Source organism: Schistocerca nitens, chromosome 1 (genome assembly GCF_023898315.1).
Source record: "Schistocerca nitens isolate TAMUIC-IGC-003100 chromosome 1, iqSchNite1.1, whole genome shotgun sequence".
NCBI lineage: Eukaryota > Metazoa > Arthropoda > Insecta > Orthoptera > Acrididae > Schistocerca > Schistocerca nitens.
The window spans coordinates 786,227,277-786,246,707 of record NC_064614.1 but is presented as its reverse complement, the minus strand read 5'-3'; the positions used below and the strand labels follow the sequence as shown (position 1 = coordinate 786,246,707).

At 44.9% G+C, this 19,431-nt stretch overlaps 1 protein-coding gene and 1 pseudogene across 1 annotated transcript in view; both read right to left on the bottom strand.

The window, feature by feature from the left end:
* LOC126203756 (uncharacterized) overlaps window positions 1-19,431 on the bottom strand; it is a 1,215,674-nt gene that overhangs the window by 796,506 nt on the left and 399,737 nt on the right. The window lies entirely within an intron of this gene.
* On the bottom strand, window positions 10,738-10,855 carry LOC126212801 (5S ribosomal RNA; annotated as a pseudogene).

Here is a 19,431-nt window from a genome sequence, read left to right as displayed (position 1 = left end):
CTAGCATAGTAGCTACCGCAGCATGAAGTGTCTTATTAAGGCAAGATTGTAAAGTATCCATGATCTTCTCAAACAATATTTACACCAGCTGTTCCCAACGTTTTTTAGTAACTCTATCACACATTTTCGGCATCAAAAATTAAGACACACTCCTCCCTTCCTTACTGAAACTGAACTTCTCGCCATCATCCACACGGCTGATATAACATTCACCCTATCAGCTCCCTATGTCCCATCTCCGTCACAGAAGATTCTGTCTAGTCAGCACTATTGTACAAAATACCCTCACCTAAGGCCACCCCGACATTCTGCAACAAATTACACAGGCTGCTCATCCCGTGTTTTCTCTTATTACTTCCAAAACAATTTTAATTGCACATTTCCTGGACCTGACACCCTTGTACAGTTCCCCCTTGATCTAAAAAATTGTTCAAATGGCTCTGAGCACTATGGGACTTAACATCTGAGGTCATCATTCCCCTAGAACTTAGAACTACTTAATCCTAACTAACCTAAGGACATCACACACATCCGTGCCCGAGGCAGGATTCGAACCTTCATTTAAGAAAAAAAATATCTCTCCTGTGGCGCCTTGTCCCCTCTAAGTGTATATAATAAACAGCAGGTTCGTTTTCCTGCGCTTCAATCTACGCAGTGTTCATCCAAAAGGCTTCTTTTCGTGAGTCACAGCCATAAAGTCAGCTTCCCTCCCATCTTATGCCAGTCCAGAAACCAATTTGCACATTGCCCTTCGGTAACCCTCTCCACTTATTCACTTGTCCACGAGCTGGCCGTTAAGTCCAGTGAAGATCGTCTGCAAGGACACCAAGATTAACATCTTCAGCAACAAAGGGTCAGTGTAAAATCACCATAACACATTGGTGAGCAATACTTAATGGCGAAACTAACTTTCGCTTGATGTGTATATAGCAAGATGAAGCTTGGATCATGCGTAGAAACAAATGCTGCAGTATAGTAGCAAAAGTGACTGAAAGGAATACACAGTGAGACGAACAGAAATGACACCTTTACCAAAAGACAGTAATTGCCACTGAAGTCACCACGATTTACGATGGTTCCCTGAACGTTACCAAAGGCGAAATAATGTGTGTGCCCAGCAAGAAAGGCAATGCATGCCCTGCAACGTGCTCCCATATTGGTCACAAGGTTGTTCAGGAGTCCTTGTGGCAGAACATTCCATTCTTTGACCAGCACTGTTGACAACTGCTAGGCGGTCTTTGGTGCATTTGAATATGATCCAATACGTTTCTCCAAGGCATCCCACACGTGCTCGATGGGATTTAAGTCAGTGGAACAGGCAGCCCAGTCCGTTCGCCGAATCCTTCCTCATCCTACGAGATCCTCGACCTGTGCTGTTCGATGCGGTCGTGCATTGTTATCGATAAACATTAAGTCAGGGCCGAAATCACCGCTGAAATGGCACGTATGGGGTGAAGTACAGTGTCACAATAACGTTGACCCGTGAGTAACCATGTCCAAAGATCTGGAGCTCAGCACGCCTATCATAACACCTGGACTACAAACGATCATGTTCGACAGTGATCCTGGCTGAATTTCGTACTCACATATGGCTGGCCCAACTTTCGTCGAGCTATGTTACTTGTCAGTGACAAATCATGTGAAAGTTGCTTTCGTCATTAAGTCTTGCACACCGGCACAGCAACGATCATCTACGAATCTTTACAAGTGAATCACATGTTTTAAATCCCCAACACAGACAAAGGGGTTTTATAAGTTTAACGTCTGTGGAATCGTTGCTCTCAGACGAAAGGTCTGATTTTAATGAAGTATTTTTATTTTTTTAAGCTGATTTGATCAGATTGGTTCTCAGCTATGCTCTCTCTTCAGACGTTTGAATTTGATCAGCTAAATTAAGTAAAAATTTATCCGCTAGCGCTCTCTTTTGATATACTCTACGTAATACAAACAAACTACATCAAGTTACGTAGTACTAGATTGTAGGGCTCGAAAAGATATTAACTCCTGGCAACATATACTTACTTTTACGGTAGATGAACAAACATGATTTTTGTCTTTTGATATAGCCCGTTTCAGCACCTACAAAGCAGTAAAAGGGTGTGACTCAAATGCGAAACAAACACATGCTGTCTCATACTCTTTTGTAGTTCTTTTTGAGATCTAAAATTCGGTGCTAAATCAAATAGTTTGCCCTAAAAGTTTAGGCTGCCTATTGCAAGAGAGCTCAATGGCAGCCCACTCTCTTCTAACTCGATTTAGAATTATCGCTTCTACTTGTTGCTTATATCACCTACATTAGCTAAATATATACTAAGACATAGTCAATGAATGTACATATCTGTGACTTAAAAAAAGAAACACGTAAATCACATGAGTGAGAAAGATCTCGCTCCACAATTTCGTGTGGCGGTGGAGTGGCGTTTATACCGTGTGTACTAGTAATACTTGTGGCCGAGCTGTTCTAGGCGCTTCAGTCTGGAACCGCGAGACCGCTACGGTCGCAGGTTCGAATCCTGCCCCGGGCATGGGTGTATGTGATGTCCTTAGGATAGTTAAATTTAAGTAGTTCTAAGTTCTATGGGACTGATGACCTCAGAAGTTAAGTCCCATAGCGCTCAGAGCCATTTGAACCATTTTTGAAATAAAACCTAATTTAAAAAATTAAAATACCCCGATACAAGAAAACTATAAAAAACATGTACTGCCTATTTCAGTTTAATATAAGAACGAATATTTTTAAGCAAGCATCATTGCGTCGGGGGACCGCAAAGTAAGTAAAATAAAAACAGAATACATACAAAATTGATAAAGTATGGAATGTAGATACATGTAAGCTACCTAGGCAACACAGATGAATATCGAAACAGTAATATTTAATCGTTGAGTCTCAATCTTAATTAATTTACTCTGAAAAATTGGCGATTTAACACAATTGTCAACGACGCATGCCCTCACGCGACTGCCAGTTGGGGCCGCCGCACCTGATCGTGCCCCACGCGCCGTATACCGTGACCGCGTTTTAATGAAGCGTGAGGCGGTACGCTATCATCGCTTCACTGCGGGACAAGGCTTCGTAAGATAGATTAATGGATGGAACTAAGTTGGTAAGGAATTCTGTAAAAACATGAAAAGAGCAAAGAGGTAACTTTAACAATATTAGGCTAATTAAATACATATTGGTTTTCAGATTTTATATAAGAAGTAATTGTAACTTCATTAGCTATTTGGAGGCGTGAATGCGGACGCGTAGGACCCGCAGAGATGACTCCAGACAGAAGAGGCTTATTCCCAGCAGTAATGAAAGTGAGCTGTTCAAAGAAAGGATAGCTGCTGTTGACGTCTTACTTTATTTTATTTACTTAGTGGTCCCCCGACGCGACGACGGTTAAACCAAAATATTACTGCTTATACCAAACTTAAAGGGGGAATACATATAACGTTTTAGAGGTTTTATGTGTCGGATTTTTTATTTTGAATTTAAGTTTTATAAATTACATCATTCATTCTCCTTTAAACTTTTCAGTGCTCCAAAAACTCTCTGTGTCATGTACTTGTACTAGCTGCTGTCAACCTTGATCCAGTCTGGGGGACTGAAAATAGAATTAAAAAAAGAAAAAAAAAAGACGTCAGGTGTACTGTGCTTTTACCGAGGCAGAAATCCAGTCCAACACGGGTCTGTTCGCACAGCGCAACTCGCTGAACGTATCTTGAGAACACAAGAAGTGAAACGAGACACGGAGGAGTTCTCACGCCTCATTAACAGTTCAAATGGTTCAAATGGCTCTGAGCACTTTCGGACTTAACTTCTGAGGTCATCAGTCCCCTAGAACTTAGAACTACTTAAACCTAACTAACCTAAGGACGTCACACACATCCATGCCCGAGGCAGGATTCGAACCTGCGACCGTAGCGGTCGCGCGGTTCCAGACTGTAGCGCCTAGAACCGCTCGGCCACCCCGGCCGGCCATTAACAGTCGCAGCCTGAATGTAATTCTCTGTACTTGTTTAGAGAAATTATGAACTGTTTCTCTCTGTGAGCGTCAAATACGCTGTACGTAAGTCGTTAAAATACAAAAATCGCCAGAAAAGCTACTGCAAGATTCGAGGAACTTCTCTCAACTGATGATCATCGTAAACAGATATTAACTATTTGTCCACAGAAACACGTAGCTCTGAGCAAATTGCTATCATGTAGCACAAATCACCACGTGTAGTACGAATGCTGAAGAGGAAATGGTACAAAACTTAATTGTAGTTGTATAATCACTGGATTTACCGTTCGTTTATTTCTGTGTACAGGAGCATGTCGCCATATGTAATTATGAGCAGTTTACCATCTCTTGCTATGAACATTGATGTGTAAGTCCTCATAAGAGGGCTGGAATTTTGACAGTGGCAACTATTTATTTACAACTTAAAACAAAATAGATAAATGTTTAAAGTTTTACTCGTTTTCACTTCGGCTGGTCGCAGGCTATGTTCCAAAAACGAACAGCTTACAGAAAGACGCGGTGACACATTCTGCAGGACCCGCCCATCACTTTGCGGGACAACAGCCCGGCGCTTGCGGCGAGACTTGTGACCGATTTGTTCGATCGATGAGGCTGGTAATTGCTGTACGACTGACCACACTCCCCCAACTTAAGCCCTTGTGACTTCAGCTTGATTTCTAAATTTAACGAAACTCTTCATGGCATTCCCTTCAGAACAGTTGCAGAGACGCGTCGACAAGTAGACAGCTTCATTCGAACTATCAACACAACTGCTGCTGCTATGGGTATCCCACAACTTCCACATCGCTGGCAAAGGTTAATACACAATGCTGATGACTACTTTGAAGAACAATAAAATATTGAAACACGTATTTGTCCTGTATAAGTGATAAATAAACGGTTTCCAAGCCTCGCAGTTTCAATATTTTATCGCTCTGGAGAGGAGTACCGATGGCAGCTGCAGAGAAAAGAATACTGAAACGTTATACCACTTCTGTGCAATGGTATGTGCAAGAGTACTGCATTTTTATACAGAACGGTAACCCTTGCGACAGATAGAAAGGCCGCGCGGGATTAGCCGAGCGGTCTAGGGCGCTGCAGTCATGGACTGTGTGGCTGGTCCCGGCGGAGGTTCGAGTCCTCCCTCGGGCATGGGTGTGTGTGTTTGTCCTTAGGATAATTTAGTTTAAGTAGTGTGAAAGCATAGGGACTGATGACCTTAGCAGTTAAGTCCCACATGATTTCACACATATTTGACATTTTTGACAGATAGAAATGTTTTGAATTTTTTGACAAGAAGGGCACAGAGGTGCTTGTTTAATCTGGAAGTAGCGGTGGCATTAGTCCCATTCATAATCTGAGGGCTATTCTCATGATAAAGCTGCGAAAGACCGAAATAACGACAGGGCACGAGCTAGTTCCTCTGGTTCGTCAAATGTCATTTAAGGACGATGACGTCAGAAATATATACGAAACCCTAATAAATGAGATGCGAAGGCGAAACTAGTCTCGCATTCAGTCGAAGGGGTGCCATGTACGGCGATGAACGACAAATGTTAATCATTTGTTTGTATAACATAGATATGTCAATAAATTTTGAAAATCCTACTTAACAGTTTAGCCACGTCTGTAGAATACGAGGAGCAGCAACTGTGGCCTTCGTAGGAAAATGACAGCTGCGATAGTACACCCCCACCCGCCCGGAGGCTAAAGCTCACTATTGCGTCCAGGCTCGCTTGCGCAGAAGCAAATTTGTACCCTCCTTCGCCAACTTGTGATTGCGCCTTTCAGAACAACGGGCAGCGCGTGGGACCGCCGCGAAGAAGACGTCGCACAACTGTCGTGCCGAGGTGCGGTGGGTAGGATGTCAGGTGGGGAACAAATGAGGCAGTCCTCGATATTTCTTGTCGGCGAGCGCCCGTGCGTCGCCGCGCGCGCTTCTGGACGATAAAAACGCGAGAACCGGATCGAGGGGTGTCGGGGCCCGCAGCGCGTGCAGCGTTCAGCGGAATCACACTCGCACCCAGTCTACGTCACCACCGAATATTGCTTCCCTCGTAAATCGTAATTACGGGATTTACGATGTATGTTCATCAACTAAACAATTTTTGCGATTGCACGGGAGAGTGTGATCGAGCAGAATTATTACGCCATTCCGAAAGAGTCGTTTCTGAGCTGTGAGGGAGATTTCTCAATTCGCTCTTATAATGACTAGAACGTTCGCTGAGATTCCATATTTCTAACTTAGCCACTAGACCCCGGGCAAGAAGGTGACAAAGGAAGATGTTACGGTGACGACAGTGAATTCTTAAGCAGCACAGAAAAGGCAGACATTGCTTGAGTGTTGTAATTAATGTACAGAACACACCCACAGGTCTCGAATTATATGGTTTATTTCATCTAGTTTCTCTCGTCAGGCGTGAGCATCCTAATGTATCTGGATACAGCGGTATACAGGAGGAATGGTGAACATTCAGAGATGTGACAGGAACGACTGTTCGAGGCAGAAAAGCCTAGTAAATCTGAGCTGCAAAATGTATACCTTCAGAGCTAAGAACACTTGTTCAAACGAAGAGATGCGTTTCACAGTAATGAAGTCGAAGAAGTGCTCATAGCTCTTAAAATATGTATTTTACAGCCCTTGTTTACAGGACAATTTTAAATTCTTTTGGTCCATACTACCTCCTCCGAAAATGTGGAGAGCAAAGAGCTTGCAACAGAAAAGATTTGTTTTATAGTATCGAAGATAGAGAACTGTTCGTAGCTCTTAAATATGCATTTTCCAGCCCATGTTTACTACACATTTTGCATCGAATGATCTCTCCGTCATGTACCTGAATATTGGCCATTCTTTCCGTGGACACCCTGTATAAAGGTGCATCACATAAAGTTAAGGCACTGAAAATCGACTTGCACCATAGTAACTTAACGTTTATTACCGTAGTGGCAACACGCTACCTGTTAAATGTACCGCTTGACATCATCGTCAACGCAAAGTGGTGAGAACTGGATCTGAAATGTTTATTGCAAGCCCATTGATGAGACTGATACCAGGCACAGCTGGGGTAATTATCACACCTCACTGGCAAAGTAAGAGCCGTATCGATTTTCAAAGATGAAAGCTGTTACGTCACATGAGCCACCTTCATACAGGTCTGAAAATAGTGTAAATAGACAAAATATCGCAATTACCAAACACGTTTTGAGCTCTCACAGATTCCGCTTACATCGTCTGTGGACCTTCTTGAGTAGTCAGTCTAGACTGATGTTCGTGTAGGAAATGAGATTCATTAATGTATGAAGTGTAAATTTTAAAATATGGTAAAATGTTAATATGTAGCTGGAAACAACTTCTGGTTCTTCATCAAATTCAAATTTGTAAGAGAAAACAGTTTTTACGGGAGTTAGCATGCAAATTGTTCAAAAGTGTCTGAGTTCCTAAGGGACCGAACTGCTGAACTTATGCGAAGAACAACACACACACCCATGCCCGAGGGAGTACTCGAACCTCCGGCGGGCGGAGCCGCGCAATCCGTGACATGGCGCCTCAAACCGCGCGGCCACTCGCGCGGCTGTTAGTATACATTATTTGTGCATAGTCCGCCCCTGGTAGATGAGTGGTCAGCCCGACGGAATGTCATACCTAACGGCCCGGGTTCGATTTCCGGCTGTGTCGGAGAATTCCTCCGCTCAGGGACTGTGTGTTGTGTTGTCCTTATACATTCAGTCGCTGGGGACCCCGGACCCAGTCACAGCGGCTAAGTGGCAATATACGACCCACCATAAGAAATTAGACGGTGGGTCATAAAATATAAGCAGCTAGTGAAAAAAAAAATAAGTGTCCTTATACCTATCTCCTCTCTATTCAATTCTCTCCCTTCCTTCTTTCTAAATATTTAATTCCGTTTTGTTTATTAATATCTCACTTGATTTTGTATTAGTTATAAGTTTTTCTAATGCTGCCCAAAAAAAAAGATATCAAATGGATGTAAACAAATAGAGCCCGCCTCCACGTGGCGGGACACGGGCAACGGTGTGAGTGGGGAGGGGAGCCGGTGTGGTGTTACTTTCAGTCACACCGAACCCCGGACCCAGTCACAGCGGCTAAGTGGCAACATACGACCCACCATAAGAAATTAGACGGTGGGTCATAAAAAATAAGCAGCTAGTGAAAAAAAAGAAAAAAAGTGTCCTTATCATATTCATTTAATCCCCATCGACACGCAAGTTGCCGAAGTGGCGTCAACTCGAAAGACTTGCACCAGGCGAATGGTCTACCCGACGGGAGGCCCTAGCCACACGGCATTTCCATTTCCATTTGTGCATACAGTGCTTAAGCATAGGTATGTGCCCAACATCTAAATTAGCTTGCTAAAATAAGGTCAGTGTGACGTGATTCATGGGACTGTCACATATTTTTTGTGTCAGTGCGTGACTTCATATACAAGGAACGGGCGTCTTATGAGAATAATTTGAACGTGCTGCTGCTGTTACCCATATTAGGTCCGTCTTCGTAGCAGGGTGGCAACGTGCTCGCCTCACATGCAAGCGGGCCCGGGTTCAATTCCCGGGCGGATTGGAGATTTTCTCCGCTCGGGGAGTGGATGTTGTATTGTCCTCATCATGATTTCATCCTCATCACCGGCGCGCAAGTCGCCCAATGTGCTGTCGACTGAAATAAGACTTGCACTTGGCGGCCGAACTTCCCCGAATAGGGGCCTCCCTGCTAACGATGCTATACGCCCATTTCTATTTACCCACATTAGGCTTCGATACACTTCAAATACCGTTCGCATTTGCATTCGCATACATCATCGGCAATACATTTCATTATGCATAAGCTTGAATTATAAACGTCGTAGCACAAGCCAGATCTTCATTAGAACGAACCCCGATTTTACTGGGTGTTGTGTGATGTCCCTAGGTTAGTTAGGTTTAAGTAGTTCTAAGTTCTAGGGGACTGATGACCATAGATGTTAAGTCCCATAGTGCTCAGAGCCATTTGAACCCAGATTTTATGGGCGTTTATCTTCACATGTATCGTAGGACATGTTTTGAGGCATCAAGGGATCACAAATTTAGCATTGGAGGGCAGCGTGGAGGGTAAAAATCGTAGAGGGAGACCAAGAGATGAATACACTAAACAGATTCAGAAGGATGTAGGTTGCAGTAGGTACTGGGAGATGAAGAAGCTTGCACAGGATAGAGTAGCATGGAGAGCTGCATCAAACCAGTCTCAGGACTGAAGACCACAACAACAACAACATCTTCACGTATAAAATATGAGCGCATCAGTAATACAATAAAAGCATGGTCCATGCAAAAGGTCTACGATCATAAAGGCATAGACCATAGCCAGTGCTAATGTCGTATATAGAGCACTGACAGTCACAGTAAATAGTCTGCAGTCAGTACAACCTCAGCAGAAGCAGCCACATCTACGCCGTCCACTTCCAAGAGGCTATGGCCGGGTGTGACACACTGACTGCTTTTCGGGAAACTTCTGTACTAGCGATGGGGGTCATCAACACAGAGGAACTCTGTAGTGGTACGTCTTTGACGTGGTCAGCACCAGACAACTACGTTTAAACAGCCAGGGTGAGCCAGTCATTAATTCGGTCAGCTGGGCAATGTCGTGACGCCCAGTCTGAGAGGTTACGAGCTATGCTGCGCCATCCGCCGTGTATCATTCACTACCACGAGTTTGACAGCGTTCTGCTGACGGAGTCATAATCGGTACAGTTGGGATATGTTGTGCTGGACGACGCTGCCACAACCGGACCACGAAGTGCTGACCACCCACCGAGCACACCGCCGCCTCCTCACGGTGCGAGGCTCAGCCAAAGACCAGCCATCTCCATGCCTCTGGGATCTGCTACCCTCCCACTTCTGCTCCCCAGCAAAAGATCCAGAGTGTGACTCGAAGGCGGGCCGGTGTGGCCGAGCGGTTCTAGGCGCTTCGGTCCGGAATCGCGCGACTCCTACGGTCGCAGGTTCGAATCCTGCCTCGGTCATGGATGTGTGTGATGTCCTTAGGTTAGTTAGGTTTAAGTGGTTCTAAGTTCTAGGGGACTGATGACCTCACATGTTAACTTCCATAGTGCTCAGAGCCATTTGAACCATTTTGTGACTCGGGACAAAGCCGTCGTCTGCATTGGTAAAAGACCCAGTGGCTGCCTGTTGCTGGTGCAGGGTCCTGTCCGCTCCTACGATTTCTGCCACCGTTAGCGCTCGCGTAGTAGGCATTTAACAAAGAAAGTCGTCCTCGCACGGGACGGGGCAGCTGACGTTGCTACGGAAGGGAAATGTAACGTCACTAGACACAAACGCCTGCGTCACACGGGACGAGCTGGTTAACGTGATTTTGCGCTCTCAGCGCTCTCCAGCAGCAGCTGTCGGCTGTATCTGGCTGGCAAACCACACAGTCTGTTTATGGAAACGGACGCACGTAAAACCGCTACATTAGCTCTATTAAAGCGCACATTTCCTCCTTTCTTCATATGCTAGTCATGTCGTTCTGTCTGTAAAAACTTGTAAACCCCATCCATATCCCCTGGTGAACCCAGTGATACCGACCGGCCGCCATGCCATCCTCAGACCACAGGCGTCAACGGATGCGGATATGGAGGGGCATGTGGTCAGCACACTGCTCTCCCGCCCGTATGTCAGTTTCCGACATCGGAGCCGCTACTTCTCAATCAAGTAGCTCCTCTGTTTGCCTGACTAGGACTGGGTGCACCCCGCTTGCCAACAGCGCTAGGCAGGCCGGATGGTGACCCATCCAAGTGCTAGCCAAGCCCGACAGCACTTAACTTCGGTGATCAGATTGGAACCGGTGTTACCACTGCGGCAAGGCCGTTGGCATATCCATGAAGTGTTATAAGACAAAACGTAATATCCCATATCCAGTAAGTTATGATATCATCTTTAAAAAATTAAAAATACCCATTCCTTGCACAGCGAGTGCTCTTATATTTACTTGATATCGACTACTAGAGATTTTTTTTATTAAATTAATAAGAAACTCTCACAATCTTTTATAAAACGTGGCAGTGAATTAAAAAAAAAACTAAATACATTAAGATGCGAATTTGTTGAAAATTACTTCGTAGATAGACACCTTTATCTATAATACTATGCTGAATCTGTGTAACGTACTATCTTGTATTTTATACTAGAATCTCCTGAAGACTTTAATCACTAATATGTTATTAACTGACATTTAGTTACAACAAATCCTATCAATAAAAATCCTGTTTTGAATTTTCAGTGTACTGCAGACTTAAAATGACATACTTTGAAAAACACAAGTTTTAATACGAGAATAACTGAAAAAGAAAATTCTTTAACCACCCATATGATATCTCCCACCATTTCATAACAACAAATTGCACCAATAAGGAAGCGTTTTCGATAGATTCTCAATGCGCTGGTGCTTTGATACAGCATATATTCATAGGACGTAAGTTGTATTATAAAACCAAATATGTGCTTTATATGAGAACGACGAAATCCAGTATGGCATCTCGCAAGTTCTGCTTCTAACGTAAAAAGCGTTCTTGCCGCTTTTTCATTCAAAGCTTCGTAGCACATCGCCGAAACATCTCAGAACTTCTTATATGTTTTAAGCGCTACAATGACTCTCCTAAACGTGAAATAACAAGAATTGACGTCACAAAACTCCAACGGCTCCATGGCAGCGTCAGCTGATTCCTCCCGTGTGAGGACGGTATGAACGGTTCGCCTTCCCTGGGAGCGGACGGCATAGGCCGTGCGCTGCTCCTGCTGCTCCGACGATGGAGTTCCACGGGACAACGCCAGGCCGCGCCCAGAGAGACACGTGCACATTCCGGGTGGTAATAATCAAACGTTCCCTATGTAACACATTACAACACGGAAACCAGTTACCGTACTAGTACCAAACTTGGTAGCAGTAATGTCCATAGTACGGGGTGCATGATTTGCATGTGTCACAGCACCACCGTCCAGTTCCAATTAAGACCACCAGGTGCCGTGATCATCGTGATTCATAGCCTCACACCTGACCAGTGGCAGTGCACTTGTTGACGTGTCAACATGAGCTTGGACAAAAGGAGCAGGGCATTACTGGTGAAGCTCTGTTATCCAATGCCGGCCGGAGTGGCCGAGCGGTTCTAAGCGCTTCAGTCCGGAACCGCGCGACTGCTACGGTTGCAGGTTCGAGTCCTGCCTCGGGCATGTATGTCTGTGATATCCTTAGGTAGGTTTAGATAGAACTAAGTCTAGGGGACTGATGACCTCAGCTGTTAAGTTCCATAGTGCTCAGAGCCATTTGAACCATTTGATAACACAAAATGGTTCAAATGGCTCTGAGCACTATGGGACTTAACTTCTGAGGTCATAAGTTCCCTAGAACTTTGAACTACTTAAACCTAACTAACCTAAGGACATCACACACATCCATGCCCGAGGCAGGATTCGAACCTGCGACCGTAGCAGTCGCGCGGTTCCGGACTGAAGCGCTTAGAACTGCTCGGCCATACCGGCCGGCTCTCTGTTATCAAAATAACAGTAAAGCTGCAGCTGCATTACGAGAATATCGCCGTCTCAAAGGATTACGGAAGGGTCCTCTTTCTCCACCTGCTGCGCGGAGCATGACGAAGAAGTTCGAATCGACTGGAGAACTGAGCGTCTTTTCGGGAAGAGGACGACGACCGGTTGCATCACAGGTGGTTGATAAAATATCTGTTGCTATGGGAAACAGCGCTGCACGCAAGTCACGATCGTCAGGCAGAGCGCGTGCTGTGTCACGACAGTTGAACATACCGTGGTCCACTGTACGGAAGGTACTTCAACCCATTCTCCAATGGTATCCGTTTAAGATCCATTATCGTACAGCAGTTTGCACCACAGGACGCACAACGGCGTGTTGACTTCACTCTCCACTTCTTTGCATGGATTGAAGATGACGAGGGTGCCCCTGCACGATCCTATGGACAGACGAAGCTCAGTTTTCTCTGAAGGGTGAGGTGAACGCACAGAATTGCCGAGTGTGGGATTCTTCACCTCCAGTCATTGTGCATGAAGTTCCTCTGTCTGCTGTCTGGTGAACTATCACCGTATGTTGTGGCTTCACAACTACGTTCATTATTGGCCCATTCTTTTTTGAACAGGTTGGCGCTCAAGGACCAACGACGTGCAGTGTCATTGGCCAGCGTTACTGCAACATGCTCCGTCAGAATGTCATACCCGCCCTACAGGAGAGAGACTCGTTGAACTCGACAGTTGTCATGCGAGATGGCGCCGATCGTTTCCAAATGCTTGGGCAGCACGATCGCCTGATCTCACTCCCTGTGATTTCTGGTTGTGGGGCTAAATCAAGGACAGGGTTTACCAGGGGGACACTCATACTTATGCTGATCTGAAGGGCAGCATATCAAGTGAGATGGCCAGCGTACCTACACAAATACGTCGTTCTGCTGCGCAGAATGCAAACCTGCGCTTTATAGCTCTTGCAGGCACTGATGGGTACCATATTGAGCCCCTTTTGTAGCAGTAATGGGGCTGGTATGTAATGGTATGATGTACTGTAGCAGCACATTAAAAGTGTTTCAATTGAACTGATTCTGTCTTATTTATCTTCCCCATGTCCTTGACATTAATGCTACCAAATTTGGTCCTCGTACGGTAATTAGTTTCCGTGTTATAACGTGTTTAATAGGGAAGTAAAGTTTAATTATAACTACCCGGTGTAATATTGTTCAAGGCTAAGGGAACAATAAAGAACTTATCTTCACTGATGGTTTTGCTGCTGCCACCACAATGTTCATCGTACGCACACAGGATCCTCCTCCCCCCCCCCCCCCCCTCCCAGGAGCGAATCGAGCAGCTCCTGACAAACAAGAAGACGGCTCCCACAACCCACTATCGGCCATTGCACCACTGACCGCTACAGTACAATGCGATGATTGTGATGCGTCTAGCCACGTCAAGAATATAAACGGCAAGCTTGTCGGTGTTGGAGAATATCAAGTTGACGTACATATTTATGCATAACACGGCAGGTAGTTAACAGAAATTTATCAGTGAGAGATCATGTTTAAGGCTATTGACGAAATTGAAGTTAATCTGCAAGTACAGTTCGCGTTTATTCTAAATGTGTAGAGATTTTCCATTAGAAAAGGCATAGATATGTGAAATGTTACTGATATCCGAAACATTCCCATCTTACGACGACTTCCATGGTAGATGACTGGAAACAATATTCATTATCAGCTAGGTGCGAATGGAGTACTGACAGAACCTGTTTTCAATATAATCTGACTTTTGCTGGTAGACTTGTAAGGGGATCAGCACGTTTTCTGCGAAAGGAACTACTCTTAGAAGTGAAAGGGAAATCTTGCGGGATAATACCATTTACACGAGGGATTGCATGTAACGTTAAGAATTCATCTACAAACAGGTTTCGCCCAAAGTAGTCCAAATTCAGGAGCGTACAGCAGCGGGATTAGATAACTAGTCACTGGATCACACTGTAATGTGGTGCCGCTGTGGCAATGAATGTTAGTTACTATTTCATTGGTCGTATTTTAGGGATTAATTTATGTAATGGTGTTTTATGTACTTTAGTGTCCACAGATCCGCAAATGCCCACGTTTGACGAGCGAAACTGGACAAAAATAAATCAAGTAGCACACGCTTTTTGGCTATGTCCTGCACATTAATTCTCAAGGAGATTGTGCTGTAACATGCTCCTCAATGTGAAACTCTTCAGCATGGCTGGGCAGGTAAAAAGTAGCTTTCAAACTTGTATTTAGGTATAGTTATGGAAGATGTGAGAAATCTACTTACATGATGATAGTTTTATACGGAAAAAGCTGCCGTAGATAAGTAAGAACAAACTCTACGAGACTGGAGACATGTCGTCAGCTTTCGAAAAAATATCATCCAGAGAGTACCAAAGACAGCACGGTCATTTAAGTACGACAACTATGGCACAACCAGCTAAACAGCTCATGCAGCCAAGTTGTTGACAAAAATGATGTAAAGAAAAATAGAAAAGAAAATTGATTATCCATTAGATCACGATCAGTTTGGTTTCAGGAATGGAAGCAAGACTTAAGAAAACTCAACACACTGTTATAGTATTTATTGAGCCAGGTAAAGCATCCGACAATGTAAACTGGTGCGAGATGTTCGAAAATTTGAGAAAAATAGGAGTAAGCTATAGGGAAAGACTGATGATGTACAAGAACCAAGAGGAAACAATAAGAATGGAAGGCCAATAACGAAATGCTCGGATTAAAATGGGTTTATGGTAGGGAGGCTATCTTTCATCCTATTGTTCAGTCTACACATCGAAGAATTAATAAAGTAAATAAAAGAAAGGTTTAGCAGTCCCTTTTAAAATTCAGCGTGAAAGGATATTAACGATAAGATTCTCAATGACAGTGCCATCGCCAGTGAAAGCGAAGAATTATAGGACCTGTTGGATGGAATGAACAGGCTAACGAGTACAGAATATGCAGTAAGAGAAACCGAAGAAGTGGGAAAATAATGGGGAGTAACAGAAATGAGATTAACCATAACATTAATATGAAAACTCAGCACACCAAGCAGACTCAGTTAACGAATTCTGCTACCTTGGAACCAAAATAACGCCTTACAAACACAACAAGCAGACAATAGCATAGGCACAGAGGGCATTTCTCAGATAATGTACGTCTGAAGCACAGCATTTTGTGGTAGTGAATCATACACTGTGGGAAAACCAGAAAAGGAGATAATCGAAGCATTTGAGATGTGATGCTACAGAAGAAAGTTCTCAGAGAACTGACGAAGCAAGGAATGTATGAAAAACAATGTCAAGAATAAGGAACAGGAAGGTAGCACGTGTGTTAAGACATCAAGGAATAACTTCCGCGGTACTAGAAGAACCTAGAGACGGGTAAAAACACAGAGGCTGGAATGCAGTCAACGAGTAACTGAGGACTTCGGGTGCAAGTGCTACTCTGGGATTAGAAGGTTGGCGCAGGAGACGAATTCATGGTGGGACGCATCAAACCAGTCAGAAGACCGATGGCCGAAAAAAAAGGATGGAAACAATCCATGAAATCCACCTTACCAACTGTTCTTCTTATAATACCTAACCCATCTCTCACTTTCTTTTGCCATGCCGAAGATTCACATCCTTCACTTCCTTTCCCACGCCATGTCCAGGACGGGCCACCAGCCAGTTGGACTTGCCCAAAGTTTTTTTAGTCACAAACGTTCCATATTACAAGTACTCTTGTCCTCGCAGCCCTAAAAACTCGCTCCACTACTTCCACGCCCTATAGATTTCCACATATCTACACAATCTTTCCTTTTCCAAATTGTCTATCGAATGAGTGGGTACCTACTATTCACTGACGCGCTTCCTTCGGAAACGAGGAGTGTCTTCTTGGTTTCATCTGCATAATTTAAAATGAAAAAAAAAAAAAACAGTGGAAGCATCATTTTCTAAAACTAGTGAATGTAAATAATATCTTCAGTTCTTCAGTAGGAAGAAAGGGAAATTAGCTTCTTACTTTCCAGAAACAAAGAGCGTTTCTCCTGCAAACATTAGGAAGTGCTTTTTCGACTCGATAAAGTTGCCGAAGGTAATCGATTAGCATATTATTTTAAGAAATCGTCCCACCATTCACATCAGATGATTTAGAATAAGTACGATAACCTAATTCAGGATGATTCGAGAGTACTAGAAGTTCGCTTATGCAGGATACGAATACACTTCCTAACCGCCGCCGAACATCGTGAAAGAGGAATGATCGAGAACATTTAAAGTCAAAGGCAGCCACTATGCACTAGTTCACCCCACTATTCCATGAGAACCATGGTACAATAAGACAAAAACATCGATGAGCTTGACGACAGTTACAGCACGGCTGAAATGTAATCATCGGAAGTTCCACAAACACCTCTATAGGTTCAGCCTAAGCACCGCCCCTCTATGGGTTTGCGGAGAGGAAGAAGATCAAAACCATATTTTCCAACGATGTTCTCGGAACACAGATCACATCGTGTTCTAACAAGTAATCTTCGGCCGCTTGGTCATCAAGTCTCCAAACCTTGTTAACATCAAACGATTTTTTTTCTCGAGTCATTAGTGTTCTCTAATGGTTCAAATGGCTCTGAGCACCATGGGACTTAACATCTGAGGTCATCAGTCCACTCGAACTTAGAACTACTTAAACCTAACTAACCTAAAGACATCACACACATCCATGCCCGAGGCAGGATTCGAACCTGCGATTGTAGCGGTAGCGCGGTTCCAGACTGAAGCGCCTAGAACAGCTGCCGGCCATTAGTGTTCTGACTGGTTTGATGCGGCCCGTCACGAATTTCTCTCCTGTGCCAACCTCTTCATATCAGAGCAGCACTTGGAACCCAGGTCATCAATTATTTGCTTGATGTATTCCAGTTCCTGTCTATAAATTTTTTTCCCTCTGTAGTTCCCTCTAGTACCATCGAAATCATTCCCTGATGTCTTAACAGATGTCCCATCACTCTGTCCTATGGAAGTCATTCCCTGATGTATTAAAAGATGTCCCATCACCATTGTCAGTATTTTCCACATATTCCTTTCCTCTCCGATTCTGCGCAGAACCTCCTCATTCCTTAACCTATGGTCCACCTAATTTTCAACATTTGCCTGTAGCACCACATCTCAAATGCTTCGATTCTCTCCTGTTCCGGTTTTCCCACAGTCCATGTTTTACTACCACACAATGATGTGCTCCAGACTTACGTTCTCAGAAATTTTTTCCTAAAATTAAGGCCTATATTTGATACTACTAGACTTCTCTTGGCCGGGAAGGTCTTTTTTGCGGTGCTAGCCAGCTTTTGAGGTCCTCCTTGCTCCGCCCGTTGGTTGGTTGGTTTGTCGGATTAAAGGGACCAGACTGCTACGGTCATCGGTCCCTTTTTCCAGGTACTAAAAACAACCACAGAGAATAAAAACGATTAACAGAAGAGAGCAAAGACGACACAGAACAAGAGAAACTGAGACAAAGACCAGTCAAAACGAACTAAAATCACACAGAGTGTGACGGTGGTTGGCCGACCATAGAAATAAAAAAAGGAAAAACCAACCACTTGAAACACATTAAAAAATCAGTTTAAAACCGGGGGCCAAAGGCCAGAATCAACACAAAACTATAAGATAAAACAGAAACAATTAGATTAAATGATAAAAAAACCCTGCCCGAATAAAACGTAAAACTAAGTCAGCCGCAGCAGAGTCATCTGTTAACAGGGCAGGGAGCGTGTCAGGCAGTGCGAACGACTGCCTGAGCACAGCTAAATGCGGACACTCCAATAAAATATGGACCACAGAGAAAAAGGAGCCGCAGCGACATAGAGGCGCGTCCTCACGGCACAATAAGTGGCCGTGCGTAAGCCGAGTGTGCCCAATGCGCAGCCGGCAGAGGACAACAGACTCCTTGCGGGAGACCCGCATGGACGACCGCCACACAGTCGTCGTCGCCTTGATTGGACGGAGTTTGTTGGGCGTGGGCAGATTGCGCCATTCAGCGTCCCAAACCGAAAGAACTTCGCGGCGTAAGACTGCCCGCAAATCAGTCTCCGGGAGGCCAATCTCCAGAGATGATTTACTAGTGGCCTCTTTCGCCAGGCGGTCAACATTCTCATTGCCAGGTATCCCAACATGGCCTGGGGTCCACACGAAGACCACAGAGCGGCCGCAACGCGCAAGAGTATGCAGGGACTCATGGATAGCCATCACCAGACGAGAACGAGGGAAACACTGGTCGAGAGCTCGTAAACCGCTCAGGGAATCGCTACAGATAACGAAGGACTCACCTGAGCAGGAGCGGATATACTCTAGGGCACGAAAGATGGCAACCAGCTCAGCAGTGTAAACGCTGCAGCCATCCGGCAAGGAACGTTGTTCGGAATGGTCCCCTAGAGTTAGCGCATACCCGACACGACCAGCAACCATCGAACCGTCAGTGTAAACAATTCCAGAGCCCTGATACGTGGCCAGGATGGAATAAAAGCGGCGGCGGAAGGCCTGTGGAGGGACTGAGTCCTTCGAGCCCTGTGCCAAGTCTAGCCGAAGGCAAGGGCGAGAAACACACCACGGGGGTGTACGCAGAGGTGCCCGGAAAGGAGGTGGAACAGGGAAAAACCCAAGCCCGGAGAGAAGCTCCTTGACGCGTACGGCGATCGGACAACCCGACCAGGGCCGACGGTCTGGCAGATGGACGACTGACTGCGGGAACAGGACACGGTAATTTGGATGCCCGGGTAAGCTAAAAACATGGGCAGCATAAGCAGCCAGTAATTGTTGGCGTCGTAACCGCAGTGGAGGGACACCTGCCTCCACTAGTATGCTGTCCACAGGGCTGGTGCGGAAAGCACCAGTGGCAAGGCGTATCCCGCTATGGAGGATTGGGTC